Source organism: Lolium rigidum, chromosome 5 (genome assembly GCF_022539505.1).
Source record: "Lolium rigidum isolate FL_2022 chromosome 5, APGP_CSIRO_Lrig_0.1, whole genome shotgun sequence".
NCBI lineage: Eukaryota > Viridiplantae > Streptophyta > Magnoliopsida > Poales > Poaceae > Lolium > Lolium rigidum.
The window spans coordinates 157,240,599-157,250,616 of record NC_061512.1 but is presented as its reverse complement, the minus strand read 5'-3'; positions in this window follow the sequence as shown (position 1 = coordinate 157,250,616).

The window sequence follows — 10,018 nt, the reverse complement described above, 5'->3', positions numbered from 1 at the left end:
AATTTTCTTGACAAAATCGGCTCGGGGGGGGGCACCCAGGTGGATAAAACACGAGGATATGCAGTAGAAGTGTCTCATCCTTTGGTGATGAGTATTAAAGTATGGGGGCCGATGCATAAGTCGGCCGTAAAAAAATTCAAAAATTCGAAAATTTTTGAGCACAGCCGATGCAGCAGACATCGACTTAAGGATACAAAGCCGATGCATGGCCATCGACTCAAGAGGTATAACTGTTATAATCAGAGGGTCAATGGAGCGCGAAGGGGGACTCTAATGGGAGAACTCCTCAATGGAGTGGTTCAAGGGCTCGGATCCTCTCTTCAGGAACAATGCCAAGAGCAGCCTGGATGTGCAGATCAGGTCAAGGATGGATTGCATTAGATCCGTCAAAGGAAAGGAGCCGATCTGACCGGCAAGGTGCAGGAAGGACTGAAGAAGCTCGGGGGGCAGCTCACCCTGAAGGTTCTCTGCTCTGGAGAGCCGATTTTGATGGGAATCGGCTGGCTCTGCATGACAGTTCTCTCAGACATGGTCTAGCCCAGGTCCATCTGTCTGAATGGCATGTCCTCGTCTCTGTTCGCCTTGACTGAGACTCGGGGGGCAGCTGGCCTGATGAAGGCCCCGTTTTTGAAAGCCGATTGGGTGGCCATTGGCTAGTCCTGCGCAGCGATTTTCGTCAAGGGTGGTGATCTGGCGGAACTCAAGTTCATTATTCGAGAGGATGAAGGATAATTCATGAAGACTTGATGCGTTGACATCGGCTTATTGAGTTTTGACCAAGCTTCCAGTCACCCTGTGGTCGAAGAGATAAAGGGCGGATTACGAGAGACCGATGCGTTGCCATCGGCTCATTGAGAATCGGTTCAAAAGAAATCGGCAAGACCAAATTGGGGAAATTTCTTCATTAATAAACAGGATTTCTTACAAAGGAAGAACCGATTGCTCAAAGAAGGAAGAACAAAAGAAGGGTCTATTGACCAATCTACTACGGCTAGGCCTATACTAGTAGATCCTACTCTACGGGCCATCACTGCCCTCGTCGTCATCCTCGGAACTCTCATCAGCACTGCTGCCGATGGGCTCCTCGTCGCTACTCCCGTAGCCCTCTATGGGAGCTTCATCCCCGTCTTCATCGTCGCTGCTGTCGTCGTCCCACCACATGCGGAGGCGTTTCGCCGGCGGGTAGCCCTCGAGGGAGTCGTCGTCGTCGTCGTCGTCTTCCTCTTCCTCTTCTTCAGAGGTGGGGCAGCCGTCCCAGGGGAACCGGTCGTCCTCGCTTTCTGACTCCAGTTCCCCGTCGGCGAGGAACTGAAGATCTTCATCCCCGCTGGTCAAGGACTTGTCGTCCTCGGACCAAATGGAGGAGGCGTGGCTCTCCTCGTCCCATTCTTCTGGGGCACGGATTTCCGGCGGCGTCTCGCGGGAGGAGGAGGACCCGTAGGAAAGCTCGGAGGAGGAGGAAGAAGACATGGTGGCACGGAGGGTTTTTGGTGCTAAGGCGAGGAGGACGAAGGAGGCGCAAGCTGTTGAGAACGGTTAAATAAAAGGGATATGAGGGAGATTCAATGCCACAGCAGTTTCCGAGGAGATGTTGCCCAACAGGAAAGTTTTGCGGCCACGTGGAGAAGTGGAGAGGGCAAGGCATCATGATGAGGATTCTACGGCGGTTTTTTGCTCTGCCACGACATGACCCGACGAAAGAAAGAGCATAATGATTTTGCAAATGTCATTTCCAAAACCAGGGGGGCATGTGTTATCACCAGAATTTAACCGAGTCAGAGGTGGGCCGCGATCAAGATGGATTTAAAGAATATATATAGTAGAAATATGTGAATCGGCCTTACATGCAAGGTTTGGGCTAGTTGGCCCGTGTATCTGTAATATATTAGGATACGTGTCGGTTAGTTAGAGTTTTACCCGTGCACGGTTAGGTGCACGCCTGAATTAGAAAGTCCCTTGGACTATAAATATGTATCTAGGGTTTATGGAATAAACAACAACCAACGTTCAACACAAACAAATCTCGGCGCATCGCCAACTCCTTCGTCTCGAGGGTTTCTCCGGTAAGCACCATGCTGCCTAGATCGCATCTTGCGATCTAGGCAGCACAAGCTCTGCCCACGTTGTTCATGCGTTGCTCGTGCTTGAAGCCTTTTTGATGGCGAGCAACGTAGTTATCTTAGATGTGTTAGGGTTAGCATTGTTCTTCGAATTACATGCTTTCGTTATGCAACCCTTGCACATCTAGCCGCCCTTACACCTATCTCAGGTGTAGGGGCGGCACCCCGCTTGATCATAGTTTAGTAGATCTGATCCGTTACGTTTGCTCCTTGTTCATCAAGGATTAGTTTAATATCCGCGATAGTTAGGCCCTACAAAGGGTTGGAGGATCCAGCGGCGTGTAGGGTGACGTTTGCTAGCCCTAGAAAGGATGTTCCGGGGATCAACCTCGTGTTGGGTTTTAGGCCCTGTCTAGGATCGGCTTACGGTCACCGTGCGCGAGCGCGAGGCCCAATCGTGAGTAGGATGATCCGATTATGCGGTGAAAACCCTAAATCGTCGTAGATCTAATTAGCTTTATCTTGATCAAGCAGGACCACCATATATTCGGACACCTCGTTCGAATCATGGGTGGATCGGCTCTTTGAGCCGATTCACAGGATAATCTGAGAGCCGATCGAGGCTCGTATTTAATGTTTACGTGTATGCCATGCGGGAAACTAAGCGAGGCATCATCCACACCTTCCGACCAGGTATAGGTCAGGTGGCACGCCCTTGCGATAGCATCGGACGTGTGACCAGGAGGCTTTGCGGGCCGTCGCTCTGAGGGACTGGGGCCAGCCGCAGCCCTAGTTGTTCCCGGCTCTACTGTGTTGCCCGTCTCTGCCCGCCAGGGGGTTTCTGACGTCAACAGCCGCCGAGCTGGATACCTCGGCGACCTCGACTAATTCAACCGTGAGATCGCCGCGGAAGAATAGGAGGACGAGGACGAGGAGGCGGAGCGCATAGACTACGACCACAACGACGGTGGGCCGGCGTGGGATTCGGAGACCCGGCGCCGGACAATAGCGAGGAGGAGGCCATTGCCATGGCACTGGTCAATAGCGAGCTCGACAAGCTGAACGAGCTCGCTATGTGGGACGGGCTCGTCATCCAGCTTCGCGAGTCGGCGCTCGCGCAGGGGAGGCTGGCGACTCCTATGGCCACGCCGACGCGTTCCACGACTGCGTGCTGGCTGCTGCTCCTTCAACGACCTGGGACGGTGGCCACCTTCACCACAGTCTCCTGCGCCGCTGACGGCCTGGCCGCAGTTGCCGCAGCCTGCCCTTCCTCATCCACCATCGGCGTACCAACTTCCATGGCCGACGCCGGAGTTCATCGACCTCGTCACCGACGACGAGCAGTAGCCAATAGCTAGGTTTTAGCAGGCCTTTTGGCCTTTTTAAAGTCTTTTTATGTTTTTTATTAATGTAAATTATTGCTTTTATCAAAGGGAAAAAAGTATGCGTCGTGCCGCTGGAGCCACCCCGTCGGAAACGGACGCAAGGTCGATTTCGATCGTTTGGACGGCGCAAACGGACGCGATGCGTCCGTCTTGGCGTCCGAAATGCATCGCCCGCCCCGCTGGAGATGCCCTTATGGTCAAAAGTTAGCATGGTGAAGTTGATTGGGCACATTACCCCTAATGGGTGGACCGGCCTATCCATGGAGCTTTGGTGGCGCAACATTGAAAGTGCATGGAGCCCCCATGTGTGGTTTTGGTAATTAATGACAATCCCTATGGACTAATGTTTGCATTGAGTTATATTTGTAGGAGTTGTCCATAGGCAATTCTTGAACCGTATGTTGGCTTCAAGGTTGCAATAAGAAGAATTTGATGAAGGATATCAAGTGTCAAGTATGTCTTGAAGATGAAGATGGAGTGAGCCCTCAAGTTACTTCAAGACATCAACATGATGAAGAATGAAGAAATGAAGTGCAAGTTCAAGATGAGCCATCTCTAAGAGATCATTTGCTTGAATCTTGCCATCCATATGGTGACCATGGATATGTGAAGATGTGCCGAAGAAGAAGCTCTCACATGGTGGATTATGGGGGAGCAATCCACAAGACTTCATCAAGCAAGCACAATCAAGAAAGGCGTTTCATCTTGTTGTGATCAAGATCGTCTTCATCGAGCTCAAGAGGAACGCGCAAGGTTAAGGTTTGCTCTTGATAGGGTTTCTTTCTCACCGGTCTCATAGTGTAGTTGGAGACCGGTTTATAGTTTAGTTGCCGTACTATCAAGAGGGCTCTCGAGTGAGTAACTCGATCGTATCGTTCGGAGAGATCTCAAACCTTTGCATCCTTGCATCATCTTTCTTGGTTGTTATTTGGATCTTTTCCATGTGATGTTTTGGAGCTTGTGCTTATTCTCATGACAAGCTCTAGTTCATCGAAAACGGATTTTGCATAGATCTCTTGTTGCGTTTTCGAGTTTGGTGATTTTCTCGGTTTATCATGTTGAGGTGTTGCACCTCTAAAATTAATAGAAAATCACCCCCAACTAGTTTCCATATTTCCAACAAAATTGGTTTCGTCTTGATCTGAGTTTCCAAACTCTAGATATTGTCTTTTGAAGTTTATCTTCTATTTGATTTAAAGGAAAAAAGAAAAAGAGGAGGCAGCCGGCACTACCGCCCTTGATGGGCCGGCAGTACCGCTCGGCCCACTCCGGCACTGCCGGCTCCCGCGCGCTGCACTGCCGGGCCGGCCCAGCTCGAGCCCAGGCTCCGCCGCTTGCTGGCCGCCTACTGCGCGCCGCTCGCCAGGTCCAGTCGCGCGCTGCTCCGCTCGCTCCCCCGCCGCCCCGCGCTGCTTCGCTCGCTCGCCCCGCGCTGCCTCGCTCGCCCAGCCGAGCCGCTCCCTGCCAGCGGCACTGCCGGCCATAACGGGCCGGCACTGCCGGCCTCTCTCTGGACGAGCCCAACGGGCAGATTTCCTGCAGCCCCTTTAAATAGTCTTCTTCCTCCTCTCGTTTTTCTGTTGCTTCACACACTTTTTTCTCTCCTCCATTGCTAGTATTTGAGAGCTCCCTCTACCTCAAATCCCTCCAATGATTCTTGAACCTTTTTGAGGAAAAAGGAAGAGGTAGATCTAGATCTACAATTCTACCAATCAAATCCATCTCTTTGTGAGTGGAACTCTCTAGATCTGGATCTTGGTGTTCTTGGTGAATCCCTTTGTTCTTCCTCTCTTTTTCCCCCAATAGCTTTTGTAACTTTGTTGGAATTTGAGAGAGAAGGACTTGAGCATCTTTGTGGTGTTCTTGCCATTGCATTTGGTGCATCGGTTTGAGTTCTCCACGGTGATTCGTGGAGGTGAAAGCAAGAAGGTTGTTACTCTTGGGTTCTTGGAACCCTAGACGGATTCTAGACCTTTGTGGTAATTTGTTGGGAGCCTCCAATTAAGTTGTGGATGTGTGCCCCAATCTTTGTGTAAGGCCCGGTTTCCGCCTCGAAGGAAATCCCTTAGTGGAACCGTGACCTAGGCCTTTGTGGCGAGGGTCACCGGAGATTTAGGTGAGGCGCCTTCGTGGCGTTCGGTGTGTGGTGTGAGTACCGCATCTTGGGGTGAGGCCTTTGTGGCGTTGGTGTGCATCGAGCAACCACACCTCAAGGTGAGCCTCTTGTGGCGTTCGGGAGCACTAAGCAACCGCACCTCTCCACCGGAGATTAGCACTCGCAAGAGTGTGAACTCCGGGATAAATCATCGTCTCCCGCGTGCCTCGGTTATCTCTATACCCGAGCTCTTTACTTATGCACTTTACCTTGTGATAGCCATCGTGCTTGAAGTTATATATATCTTGCTATCACATACTTGCTTGTATTGCTTAGCATAAGTTGTTGGTGCACATAGGTGAACTCTTGCTTAGAATAAGTTGTTGGTGCACATAGGTGAACCATAGTATATAGGCTTTGGGCTTGACAAAGTAAACGCTAGTTTTATTCCGCATTTGTTAAGCCCATCTCGTAAAAGTTTTAAATCGCCTATTCACCCCCCCTCTAGGCGACATCCGTGTCCTTTCAAACATGACAAGACCCCACTTGCCCAACCGCAAAGCCATCTCTTCGCTAGCTCTTCTTGTCACTTGAGAGATTTGGAATGAGCGCAACGCAAGGGTTTTCAACAACAAGTTTGCCAACCATGATGTACTCCTTGATAAGATTAAGAGAGAGGCCCGCTTGTGGGTTTTAGCCGGTGCTAAACGCTTGGGTCAAATCATGCCGCGAGAGTAGTCGCTTGTACTCTTCTTTTTTCTTTTTGTTCGGACTTTCTTGTCAAACTCTTCTCCTTAATTAATCGAATGGGGCAAAGCTTTTGCCCCGGTTTAAAAAAAAAAAAAAGTTGATTGGGCACCCAGATTCGACCACAACGAGGACGGGGCGTGGTCGTTGGCGTCCTGTAGCCAGATTTTGGAGGTTGCTGCTGCCTAGGATATTGGGTGATTTGGGGCCCTGAGAGGGAGACCTATACTGGCGTCAGATTTATTTGCGCCTTTTGGATTGGAAGCTGGTCTTTAAAACAATGCGCCAATAAAACGCCAAGCTTGCTTTGCTTATGAAATGCTACATTGCTGTATTGCTTTATCTGAAATTCCACTTGAAATGCTATGTTGCTGCATTGCTTTATCTGAAATGCCACTTGAAATGCTACATTGCTATATTGCTTATGAGATGCTATCTTATATATAGCTTATCTGAAATTCCACTTGATGATAAGTTTGCCCTTGTGACCATGTGCAGTCATGTCTGGGTGCCTACTGAATTGCATCTTAGTTCGTTCTTGGCCTACTTCAATGCACTAAATGCTTCAAACTGTTCTCTATAGTAAACATGCTGCATGTCTTGTTATGTTTGAGTCATGGTGAAGCATTAGTTAGCTCTGTTTGAACCTTCTTTCGTAACCTAAACCGTCCACGTTTAGCCTACCCGACTAATTTCTTTCATGAACTATGCATCTAATATGGAAAGGAAACTGACTTTTAATCTGACTTCTGACTATTGCATCCTGCATATCTGCATTCATACTCTCTTTTGTATTGCACTGTATTGTTTCCTGAAACGGTCGATCTACACAAGCTTCCTTTTTCACTCCTTTGCTAATGAGCAGCTCTAAATGAATAATAACTGGTTATGCCAGTTTGTGGATTTGCTATGTACTTCTGTGAACCTGTTTCATTTGCATATTGTAATGCTAAATTTGTTCAAAGAAGACATCTTGGAAGGCATTATGATAGAAATTACTGTCTTGACAGGTCATGACGATCGGCTCTCACCTCACTGCCTACAGCTCCCAGGCCGAACGTGAGCTCAGGCGAGAGCAATCCCGGCTGCAGCAACAGCAGCAGCAGATGCGGCGTGATCAGCTTCGCAGGGATCAGGAGGCGCTACAGGCTGGTCGCGAGCAGCTGCGCCAGGATCATGAGCAGCTGCGCAAAGATCGTGAGCAGCTGCGACAGGATCGTGAGCAGCTGCAGCAGGAACTCCTTCGCAGGGATGATAAAGCATTGGAGGATGCCCAGAACCAGCTTCGCAGGGATCAGGAGGCGCTACAGGCTGGTCGCGAGCAGCTGCGCCAGGATCTTGAGCAGCTGCGCAAAGATCGTGAGCAGCTGCGAAAGGATCGTGAGCAGCTGCAGCAGGAACTCCTTCGCAGGGATGAGAAAGCATTGGAGGATGCCGAGGCTGGTGACGTTCCGATCGCTGGTGGGCATAGGTGAACTGTGGTGGGACTGGGGCACCATGGTAGTTGGGTCAGCTCACCAGAAGTGAACAGGAGTGAGACTGCAACACCATGGTAGCTGTCTGTGATATACCAAGTTTAATGTTTTTTAGTAATTCGTATCTATTGCCACTAGGTATCTCTAGTTACCTCTCCTGAAGTGAGACCTGGACACTTTTATCTATTGGATCTGTAGTTACTAGTTACCTCTACTGTTGTTGAACTGTGGGTATCTATTAGAAGGCTTTGAGTACTCTTGTTTCTTGTTTGTCGTGGTAATGTGATTCGGTGCTGGCCTTGAGTTTGTTGCTGTAATGTGACTCACCACTGGCTTTGTTTCGAGTATTACTTTGGTGACTCGTCATTTTTTATGTTAAGATGGATTCTGTGGTGTTTGGGAGTGTGTCTGTTGGCTATCTAGCACACCGAACTTCTCAGGGGCAAATTTGCAAGCTTTTCAACTTGAAATGCAAACTAAAGTACTTCTAATTCTATATCTAGTTTTGGCTGACAATCGGACCAGCCGAAACTGGTGCAGAACTGCAGGTTACCAAAGTGGATATCCATTGAAACAAAGCCTCCCTAAATGTCAAATAAAGAAGTGGCTATAAGCAGGTGAATGCAGAACTGAATATGAGAGTACATGTAATTTTGAGAAGGAATTGACCTCACAACAAGAATCAAATTTTGTTGCGTACTCCTACCTTTCTATTTTCTAAACACAGTAATTCCAAAGAATGCAGAATCACAAGGTTATTTTTTACACAGTTCGAAAAGAATCAAGCTCTGAGGCCGGTCGAAAATATAGTAAATAAACTGCCCACATTATGTCCATTTGCTACTCAGCTTAGCTGAACAATCCACTGCCACAAAAACTATCAGAACATATTTTCGATAAAAGACGATTTATTACTCAAACGGTTTTTAAGCATTACACCCAGCCTCTGCATAATAAGATGCACACAGCCGTTCATAAGTCCACATGTTCATAGATAGACTCCTAGAAGGTAGATAAAAAGAAGGTGAATATCCCGGCGGCTAAGCTACATGTGCCTCAATCCGCCTAAGATGCTGCCATCCATGTTGGGAAAAAAAGTCCTTCGCCGTGTTCTCCAATCGTGTAGACACCTCCGTAAAGAGGTCGCGATCCTCCAATCGTTGGAGTGGCGACCATGAACGGAGCAAAGTCGTAACGCGGTAAACAACCTGCAAGAGAGAAGAATTTTTGTTATTAAAAATCTTGTCATTTCTACATAGCCAAAGCGACCATACAACAGCTATCGCTCCCACCCTGATAAGTATTTTATACCTAGCATCCACCCCATTTAGCCAATTGACAAATATATTTGCAATGCTTCTAGGAGGATATAAGGTAGAACCTATCTGAATGATTGACCATATAAACCTAGCAACTCGACAACTGAAGAAAAGATGTTTTATTGTCTCTTGTTCATGACAGAGAACACATTTCGTGCAGCTGTGCCAATTGTGTTTGGTAAGGTACCATGCAAAGACCTTTGTTTTCAAAGGTATCTTCATCTTCCAGATGGATTTATTATTAACAAACGGTTGACTGTGTATAATTAAGGCCTTGTACATGGAACTGACCGTGAATTTACCATTCTTGGTGAGATTCCAACGAAATTCATCAGCCCTGAACTAACTGGACTGCTAACTGGACTGAAGCTAACCTTTGTAGCAATTCATTCCATGAAGTTAATCTTGGACCAATAAGATCTCGCCTGAACGCTCCGAAGCACCGATACTTCAAAGTCTGCCGTGTCCGCGTATAATACTCCGCCGATACTCCGATACCCCGATACACGGGCGATACACGTATCCCAGGAGTATCGGCTTTTCCGATTTTAAAAAGAAAGAAAAAATACCGATACACCGCCAGGGACATCATCGACATGGCTAGGACACATGAATGTTGGGAAGCCCAATCAAAGCCCACTAGTGACCCTAATAGTCAGTGCCCTATCTATCTATTTGTTTGATTAACTATGGAAATGGTTTGGATTGAGGCCTCAGGAGTGAGTGCACCGCCATGGTCGCCGTCTAGAGTCGCTCGCCGCCGTCTAGAATCGCCTCCCCGCAACCTAGAATCGTTCTCTCCTTCGCCGCCTCAATTATTCTTTGACTTCACAAGTCATTGCATAGCATTTCATTAATTTTATATGTATATTCGCCGTATCGCCGTATTGTTGTTTCTAGAAATTGTTGTATCGCGTATCCTCGTATCCGTATCACC